Genomic DNA, 10,742 nt, shown 5'->3' on the forward strand with positions numbered 1-10,742 from the left:
GAGTAGTTGATGGGGCTACTCAGTTGAGTAAAATAAGGAGGATTTAGCCCTAGCTCATTTAAGGCTTTAACAATAAGCCGAGTGTATGATGTGAGCCTGATCCGAGGAGCACCCACAATATACAACTAAAACATAACTAGTGATAATCATTGCCTGCTTGCCCACAAATAAGTCCCGACAACTATTAATTGACCTGAAGAACAAAACAGAATCACATGAACCTGAAACCAACCAACTGACCCCCTTCTAAAATCAAACAACCTCTGCCATACATGACTAGAAGATGGAATGCACCGTTTAAAGATGAAACCTTCATTATGTAGCAATCCTTCCAGTACATATAGAAGTATTACATATTTTCATACATTAATCCCGGGCCCAGCAACATAATCCATAAATGATTTCCATATGTTTTTGAATGAATCTCCCCTGTTCTGTATTTTATAAACCACTCTCCCAAGACATGCAATATGAGTAAGGAGAGCCATCCCTTCCGCCTCTGTTAGGGGAGCTCTGTCTTTCCAGTGCTTTAGAATGATTCTCTTTGCCACTGTGAATCTGAGCCACACCCAGCCTGCCTTCCTTGAAGGAAAGTTCTTCAGATCAGAAGTACCAGTAATATACAGAGCTGGAGTATACAGTAATATAAGGAACAGCTATGCCATTGCTTTCCCTTTTCCCCATTATGCACATGTGACCCAAAACACATGAATAAGGCCTGCCACATAGATTTGATCCAATCAAAAAAACATGCAGGGCTCAGACCCAAACTGCCCTTTTTCTGAAGCAGTCTGTGAGGGTTATGTAAAATATTAAAATATGTAATTTTAAATTCATGCCCTTTACTGCTTTATAATTAAGAAACCAGATCTTTTCCCGCTGATTTTCCATACAACTTTTCCCTGTTCTCATATCCCATGTGGCTCCTTAAGTATGTTAAGGCCCCACTATTAAAATTTATATAAATCAGATGGCTGGTGAGTGTTGAATCTGATTTTTCTCACTAACCTGAGGGATGGGGAAATATTAATATGTTTGAATTTTAAAACCACAAATGGGCTCTTGAATAATCTGGGTCAAAGCCTTAGATGGTGTACACCAATTTACATCAGCTGAGGATCTGGCCCTGTAAATTTTAGTCCTGAGCTTCACAGAGGTCTATGAGACAAATGATAGGCTCAGTAAAAGGTCTCTTCTCAAAACCCACAAGTGAGGCACTAATGTGGGAAAGTGAGTTTTACATACAATTTTAATGGTTGTATTTGTATCTTTACACAGACACACAGTTCAGTCAATGAGATTGTGTTGGACACAGTACAAGCATTACAATCAAATCTCCCCTTTCTCTCCCAGTCCAAGTCACCTCTGCCTCTACATCTCAGTACCTCATACCTCCCCAAAGGAATGTGTCGGTCTCACGAACCCTCTGTCTGTGCTTCTTTTCACACAATATCCCAGGAATTAATGTCTTCACGACTTTCAGTCCTCATGCTTGTGGCACTCCATCATGGCAGGCATAACCAGGTGGTGCTGTTACCCAGAGTCTTCCAAGTTCTTTTTCTTTGACTGTGACTGAGCTTTGACTCTTGGAAAGCCATGCTGTGTTAGGTCTGAGTTACGCAAGGGTTTGTGTAGCGGCAGTATGGCGGTGTGAACAGCAGGAGACTTTGCTGTCTGCCTTGGGCTCTCCTTAGAGTCAGTTTTGGGGCAAGAGTCAGGAGAGCCAGAAGCTCCCTAGAAGTGGGGGCACCGCCGGTGCCCAAACCATGGCCCTACCCCCGCTCCGCCTCTTACCCCTGAGGCCCTGCCCCACACTTGCTCCTCTACGTTCCCTCCCCCTGTTGCTTGCCATTAAGGCAGGTAAAAAGTGGGAGGGAAAAGCCCTCCCACTTTAAAAAGTGATAGGGCCACGATCCCCTGACCCTCCTATTCCAGTGCCCTTGGGCAGAGTTGTCCCTTAGAAGCAGGCACTGATGCTGAGGCTGAGATTTCCTGGAAGAAGGGATTGCTCTGAATGCTGTTTGACCATCTCATTTCAGGATGGTTGCATATTTACAAATAAATAACTTCATTTCCAGTGGGAAGTTAACTTACAAAGCCCTGACATCTGCTTCTGCTTAGCAGCGGGGTGATGCTGGTGCCCGAATGGGATACTGTTGTCAGAAGAAGAGGGCCACCGTATATTAAGAATTCTAGGTATAGCTAGTTATATCTTTTATTCTGCGTTTCAAACTCCTTTTACATTGAAGATATTTTGGAATGAAAGATATTAGGGAGTTTGAGGACAGGATATAGAATAGTCCCTCCTAGTCTCTATGAGCACATGGAATTTTAAGAAATGTAAAGACATTTTAGGGAGTATATTTTGGGGAGGACATCAGCCCAATTCAGTAAATGAACACAATGTAGATCTAATTGTTATAATAGTCTTGCTATCTTCAACATCATAGTCTCTGATTATTTGCTATGACATGCAAAACATACCAGGCATTTGGCTTTTGGGGGTTAGTGCCTAGCCAAATGGTTAGAAAGCTGCCTAGAAGTGATTTGTTGTCTTAGACAATATATTTCTTAAAGAACCTCAAGACCACATGAAATTTGGCTTAAATGACATTATGATAAAAGCCATTAAGGCAATGATCATCATTCTGTGCATATTTGTACTCTCCAGGTTTACATGAAAGACAGATCTGGGCATGCTTACACTAGTTTTTCAACATATTTCTAAGTTCTGTAAGTGCTATTATGTGATTTATATATTTGATATTTTTAAACCATTAAGACTGAAAAGGGCATGTGCACCATTATCATTGGCCCTTGTTATCAAGAAAAGCAGCATGTTAAGGTGATTACTGACTGATAAATTAGAAGTGGAAGAGACCTATTAGGTCATCTAGTTCATTCTGACAATGTGAACATGGTGCATTATTAGGAAGGAAATACTAATTCATCCAGACTCATAACAAGCAACGCTTTTTCAGCTTGAGATGCTAGAGTCTGCTCCATTCAAAGGTGGTATTCCCTTGCTGGCTGCAGTTCTCCATTGGGTTTGATCAGCTACAAAGATTTCCCAAGTCTTACCTTCAATGTTAATGGCATTAAGGGCACATTTGAATTTATCTTTAATATGGAGACACTGGTCTCCATGCTGATCTGAACTTGCACCTAGCTGGACATCAGAGGGAGGCAGGGAGGGCCTTGCATTTAAGGCACTGGGACTCAGGAGACTCGGATTCAATTCCAGGCTCTGCCACAGACTTTGTGTGACCTTGGTCAAGTTATTGAATTTCTCTGTGCCTCAGTATTAAAAAAAATTCCTATGTTATTCATTATCTTACTACTGTAGTAGAAAGGCAAGCCAACAGGATAATATTTGCTCAGAATTATTTGCAATCAATGTTCTGAACAGATATTAATTTACTAAACAGCTCATACTTTCTATAGACTGGCAGATTCTGATCTTATTTACACCAGGGTATATCTGAATCATCTCTCCTCTGAAGCCAGTAGAGTTATTTATTCTATTTTGTGGGAAGCCATATGTAACAAATGCAGGTTTAAAAGGTCCCCAATCTATGGGGCGTGCCTCCCTGTGGGGGGAGAGTGGAGGACCATTCAGAGGGGTGCAGCTGGGGCCCAGGCCAGCCCTCATGGGGTGTGGGGAGGGAATGCCACCTAGCTCTGCTCCTGGCCCCAGCTGCTGGCCATGCCCACCAGCCCTGCTCCTGGGGGCCCAGCCCTGGGCCCCCTTATCCCTGTCTGCATCCTCCCCTCCTGGAGTCGCAGCCCCGCTCCTAGCTCCAGCCCCAGAGGGCAGGGCATGGACAGGGGAAAGCGGGGGTGCAAGGTAAAAAGTTTGGGAGCCATTGAAATAGAGGCAATATGATCCTGCAAATAGGACATTGAACCAGGAGTCAGAACACTTGACCAATTCAGAATGGGAGCATTTTACTCCCACTTGGCACAATTCACAGGCATAAATTACATCACCAGTTGCAAGGCAGTGGAGAATCAGATATTACATTTTTTGAATGAAGTAAATACTGAATTTGTGGCTTTGAAATGCAAAAGACAACCTGAGAACACTGCTAATGAAAGATAAGTATTTTATAGTATTGAACTTGACATAATTAGGGAACAACCAACACATTTTGAGACATGGTTTCTTTATGCGGAGTAAATGAATTTAACCAACTGATTGCATGAATTTCAAAGATGCTGAGCACCTGAGCCTCCAGTTGAAGTAAATATAAGTTGTGGGTAACTTAGCACCTCAGGAAATAAACCATGTAGTTCTATCAATGAAATGGAAGGCTCTTTCAATGGTATATGATTCTCACTGTTCAAATGTAGCAACACAAACAATTCTAAAATTTCTATAAAGAAACAGAACACAGAAATTACTAGGTGAGGTTCTTTGGCCTGTGTTATGCAGGAAGTCAGACTAGATGATCATAATGGTCCCTTTTGGCCTTTATGTATGAAGCTAGGAAAATTATTTCTCCATCCCACTGACAGTATGTATATTTATGAATGCATCTAATGGCAGTTGGAATTATCCTAACTGTATAAAATAGCAGAACACCAATGGATTTGGAAGCCAGTCTAACATCCTGTGACTTCTTCCTCTGGGACACTTTATGCATACTGCACATAGGCAAGGTGAATTGTCAGTTGTGCAGCTTTCCAAGTCATTATGGATTTCAAGCAGACAAGGTAGATAATATGCTGTCATTATGAAGACTCATATTCACAAACATAGCGTGCACTAACGAATACAGCAGCATCTAAAATTGTGTTTATTTTTCCAGAGTCTCAATGGTGCTTCTAGAACTTGCAGAAACCATTCTAAAATTAGAATGGCTCCAAACATTTTCACACACGCTTCTTGAACCTGAGTACCGTAGTTTTTCTCAGAGTCAGTGTGCTTCTTGGAATCCTTTTAGACTCTTGATTTATTTTACATACAAGCTTGTCATCAGCAGAAGAATTAACAAGTGACCCAATTCAGTTTGGTCTTCACCTTTCACCCACATAAAAGTTCAAAAGGAGACCCACTGTTGTTGCTCATGGTATAACCATGTAATTATGAAGAAATTCAGTAGCAAATTACTTCGATGGCTTTTTCCTCTCTTTTCTCAGCAGTTGAAAGCATTCTTTCAAGATGCAGTGAATACTCTATTTACCTGTTCTGAGAATAAAACACTCATGAACACATATATTTAATATTTTCCTGTAAGAGAAACAGCAGCATCAGTGGAGGCAAATCATTGTCCATTATCACTTACAATTTGGCATGCATTCCCTTTATTGCTCAACACCACACGAATACTGGGAAAGTAAGTGATAAAGGATATTGTGGTATCTCAAACTTTGAAAAAGTTCTTGTGCATATGAAGTGGTACTTACCTATTAGAGTAGTCCATCTAGATTCCTAGAACTGTATGTTCATAGAGTGCCATCACTTCTGAAAATGTGGAAAAATCATGAAACAAATTTAAGAACCTATAAGTGTCGCAATGGATTGATCATATCATGGTCACCATTTTGGATTTCTTCCAATCCATTTACAATGCCACTTGAGGATTTAAAAGCTACTTACTGATTCTCAAAATGCTGTTTCATCAAAACTAAAAATGCATTGTTTAATGACATAGACAAAATGAAAAAATAATTTTGTAATGCAAATGAAGCTTTTATATATTGAAATACGGTCATGGGACTACTTCCCCTTTGGGGTCCTAGCTAACTTAGTGGGTCCCACAATTTGCAAGATATCCCTCACATTTTTAAAATACTACACTGTAATGCGTTACTTATAATGAAAGGGTAAAAGATGTAGATTTCCTAGCTATGTCCCATAAAATTAGTAGATTAGGATGCAGGAGTTATGAAGAAATAGAAACATTCATAATAATAAAATGTGGCCTAAAAATAAGCAATTTTGGGGCAGCTTGATGCCAACCTTTACCATATCTTATTGAGAACTGTAGGGAATTACAATGTGGGTAATGAAATATTATATGTCCAGACATCTATAGTTAACAGACTATACAGTACACTATAGAAAAGGTTGTTGTCCAGTCTGTCTCTAGAATCGCTGTATGCAAATCTTTCTTATATTTGTGGAGTTGCTTGATGTTTGTCAACCTCAAAGGACTGAGGGTTTTTTACATATAATTTTATATCAAGTGTTTCAGGGTTGCTTTTATCAGCATCACATTTTTTTTGTTTGCTAGATGTAAAGGTGAACGGGAAACTGGCAAGGCTTTTGATAATGAAATCTTTGATTTGAAGATATATAAAGAGCTGCTTTTTAGGTTTATTTCCTTATATATTTTTGGTGAATTTTGCTTGAATGACATAAATTGCTTATCTATGCAACATTCAACTTCTTGAGTGCCCACTCCATCAATAACCTGGCTTTATTAGTAGACTGGACCTGAGCTTTTCCAATACAGATAAAATGGGCTGAGAGCTGACTGATGCTTCATTTAATAATTATAATTTCTGGACTTTGTGCCAATTTTACAGAGGGATGGACAGAATGGGATAGTGCCTGGCAGTCGTTTAGTTCAAGAGTTTAGTGGGGCCAAGTCTCCACTTGGCTACACTGCATAAATAAGAAATAACTTGAAGAAATGACATAAGTGTAGAGCAGTTGCACATCTAAGTAGAATCGGGGCCAGTAGACTTAATTTAACAGGCTATAGCTCATAAATTGTTGTTAGGAAGACAGGAGTTGCTCTTTTTTCTGAAAGCTGTTACGTAATCACACAACTTCCTTTTAGGCAGAGTTAGGCTTCTCTTCCCTCCTGCCCCCTTCCCCCCCCCCGCCATTTCTGTAATTGAGGATTAAGAATCTTGGTTCTGCCATTGTCAAAATAATTGTTCTATGGAGATTATTTTAGGAATTGCTTTGTAATAGGAGAAGCTCAAAAAGGATATAATCCCAGGTGAAAGGAAACAGGTAAACTGGAATTCATGCTGAGCAAATGTACCATTAACCTTTTCAAAACAGCCTAAAATAACATTTCAATTAAGAAACAGCAGAAGGAATCTCTGAGTTAATCTCATCAATCAGTGACCATAAAACTTTAACACCTTCCATTTAATTGCAATTGGTTGTAACTTCTTTTACAGCTAGACATGGTCTATGGGAAAATATGCCCTTTCCCACTTCCTGATGATGCAAATAGCATACTGAAGGCAATCATTTCCCAGTAGCACAAAGACTCCATGTGCTCCAATGAGGCCCATGTTATACCAGTACTCTGCCTGGGTCTTTCACAAGTTTGTAGTGGCAGGGAGTGCGAGGAAGGAAGAGGGTGCAAGGAATCTTCCCTCCCCTAGTATGGTTAGTGTAAAAGACAGGCACAATTGCAGACTCTATCCTTAGGACTGCTCTGCATTGTACCCCAATAGGGAAGGAGCAAGGAATGGATGAGGGAGAGGTAAAGTCATGATCCACCATCCTCCACCCTCTTTGTGCTGGCTTGCAGGTCAGGATTGTCATACGCAGAGGTAAACTGTACCCATAATAGGGAGCAGTAGCAGTCATACTCCTACATGACAGGGAGCTCCAGCAATGCCTTTCTGTGCTTCCTGGGGGCAAGGCAGCTTTGCACTATCCCCTGACTTTGGTCTGGGCTTACATGGGCATCTTAAAAATGGTTAGGCTGAGGCAGTTAAATAAGTGGCTTCAAATCACTGATTGAGCTCTGGTTAGAACCCAGGACTCCTGACTTCCAGTCCTCTGGTGGCAAGAAGATTCTGCTTTCTCTACTCAGTTATCAGGGAAGACTCTTCTGAGATGACAGATTATGCTTTACCAATCTTCTTTGGAGTAAGATACAGTAAGATTTTGAATTACTATTGAAGGTTAGATTCAGAATGTGAATCCCTTGAGGGCATTGGCCATGTCTTCCTTGTAGTTTTGGACAACACTGGGTACACAGTCTGTGCTCACTAAATAATAAACTGGCATGGACCTTAATGGGTTGGTTTTGCTCCTCTCTCAGGTGTCTCCAGTCTCCACTGTTAATTTGGTTTGGCTGGGTTCAGATGCATCAATTCAGAATTAGTCACATGTAGCATTTGTGTATTATGAAGTTGCCTAATTTGCTTGAGAGTTGTTAGAATCCAACAATATATATTTTGGCTGGGGTTAAACTTTAATCCCAGATGCTATATGCCAATTCAAAGTGTGTTTTGTGTGCAGATTATCTGAAAATGGCTTGGCACCCAAGGATTTTCCATTGGCACTAAAAGGTCCATACTATGCCAAGAAAATAAATATCCAACAGAAATGTGTCAGTATTTCCTGCCGGTCTCACATTTTTGAAACTTTTTCCATCCTCCATGCCATTTATTTCTAATATGCTCCCAGGCTTCCTAGGGAAAGTCCTTTGAGTTTCACCCTGGGATGCTGAAAATCTTCTAATCTGAATACTAAAAATGTTAAATGAGGAGGAGGGGGGCCCTCCAGAGCAGTGAGGAAATTCCAGGAACCTTTTCCCGTGACAAGTTGGAAAACTTCAAGGTGGTCAGACCATCCAGAAAACACAACAGATGGGGAACGACACTGTCTCAGGATGGCAGATGTTCCTTCCACAGTCTGCACAAAAATGTTGGTAAACAGTCCCTCCTACTGTCTGAATCCCACATATCACACACTCCGCCCAACCCTATGTGCTTGTTGATTCCTCCCTCTCCTTTCCCCACTCTTGCCTTTGGAACAGTCTTACCCCCTTTTACTCTTGGACTATCCTCCCAGCTCTTGTCTGCCAAGCCCCCTCCTTCAAACCCTTGTCTTCAAAGCCTCTTTCTTGCACAAGTCCTTCCTACATGGTTCTCTTCACCAATATCCGCTCCAACCCACTTTGTGCCTGAAATGTGTTTGGCTTTGTCTGTGTTAGACTGATTATTCTGTGGGGCAGAGATGTGGTGCTCTCTCCTATGTGCCAATCCTGCAAGCTGATCTGTGTTGGCAGAACCCCTCTGTTCTTGTGCAGAGCACTTGTGAAGTATACGGGACTCTGTGAGACCATAAGGGTCCACCCACATGAACCAGATTTGGACCTTGTTTTGGAAAATTCTGTGAATTTGACACTATATACATAATGATCATATTAGTAAAAGCCTTCAAATTATGCTTTAACCAACTAATTGGAATAAAATAGAAAATAATGTGACTTGATATTGAAAGTATTTTAAAGTACATTTCATGTGTATATCTAGCATGCTTGTTTGATGAAATTTCACTATCCACCCACATCTGCAATATTGAATGAAGATAGGCTACATGCCAAGGTAACACATTCAGCTTGCCTACCTTTGATATTCAAGCACCTGCCAGATAGATCCGATAATCTCCAGGTTTTGGACCTGTGTTTGGGAAGACACAATGAAAATCAGGAAATCTTATGCTCTGTTGTTCTAGATAAAAATCCATTGGGCTGGTTTTGATCCAAACTTAAAAAAAAGAAGAGCTTTTGCTTGTTAGAAACTATTTCAATTTTTTTTTAAACACAGGCAAGTGTAAGGACTTTAATTTTAAAGCCACCATATACACATAGTCTCAAATGATGCACTTTTTCACGTCAAAAGAAATCTCACATAGATACAACTTTAAAGCTGATTAGAAATAAAATTTGAAGTTGATGGTGGCTCATGTGCAGTAGGTAGTTTTGAATTCTATTTTATGCTATTCTAAATAGATTTTTATACCATGCTTATCACTGCAGTATCTAAGCGCCTTCCAATAGTGCAGTAAGCAATGTGCCTACACATCTGTTGTATGTTTGTTCTCTCATCCTCTCCACAAAGGGAAAAGTATATGCAGAGGAGGGTCTTATTTAGCTAGGGTTTTCTTTTGTTTTTGTTAAATATACCCATTGCTATTAGGGCTGTCAATTAATCGCAGTTAAATCATGCGATTAACTCAAAAAAATGAATTGCGGTTAAAAAATGAATTGTGATTAATTGCACTATTAATTGCACTGTTAATAGAATGACAATTGAAATGTATTAAATATTTATGGATGTTTTTCTACATTTTCAAATATATTGATTTCAATTACAACACAGAATACAAAGCGTACAGTGCTCACTTTATTTTTATTACAAATATTTGCACTGAAAAATGATAAACAAAATAAATAGTATTTTTCAGTCACCTCATACAAGTACTTTAGTGCAATCTCTTTATCGTGAAAGGGCAATTTACAAATACAGATTTTTTTGTTACATAAACTCCAAAACAAAACAATGTAAAACTTTAGAACCCCTACAAGTTCACTCAGTCCTACTTCTTGTTCAGCCCATTGCTAAGACAAAGAAGTTTGTTTACATTTACAGGAGATAATAATGCCTGCTTCTTGTTTACAATGTCACCTGAAAGTGAGAACAGGCATTCACGTGGCAATTTTGTAGCCAGCATTGCAAGATATTTACGTGCCAGACAGGGCTGGCCCACATCATTTTGGCACCTGAGGCGGGGAGCTCAAATGATGCCCCCATATTTCCTTGCTCGGGCCAAAACTTTGAAAGGTCTCAATTCTGCCTTCTTCCTGTTCTACTCCTCTCATGGTACTGCTCTGCTACCTACCCCAATAAAGGAGAACTAACAACTTAAAATGCCTTGTTCAAAAATTTTAAGTAACACTGAACTTTCAAAGGCCTGAACAGCAAATGTAACTTTTCTTGTCTGCATAGTAAACACTGGCATTTTTATCTAATCA

Source organism: Mauremys reevesii, linkage group 5 (assembly GCF_016161935.1).
Source record: "Mauremys reevesii isolate NIE-2019 linkage group 5, ASM1616193v1, whole genome shotgun sequence".
NCBI lineage: Eukaryota > Metazoa > Chordata > Testudines > Geoemydidae > Mauremys > Mauremys reevesii.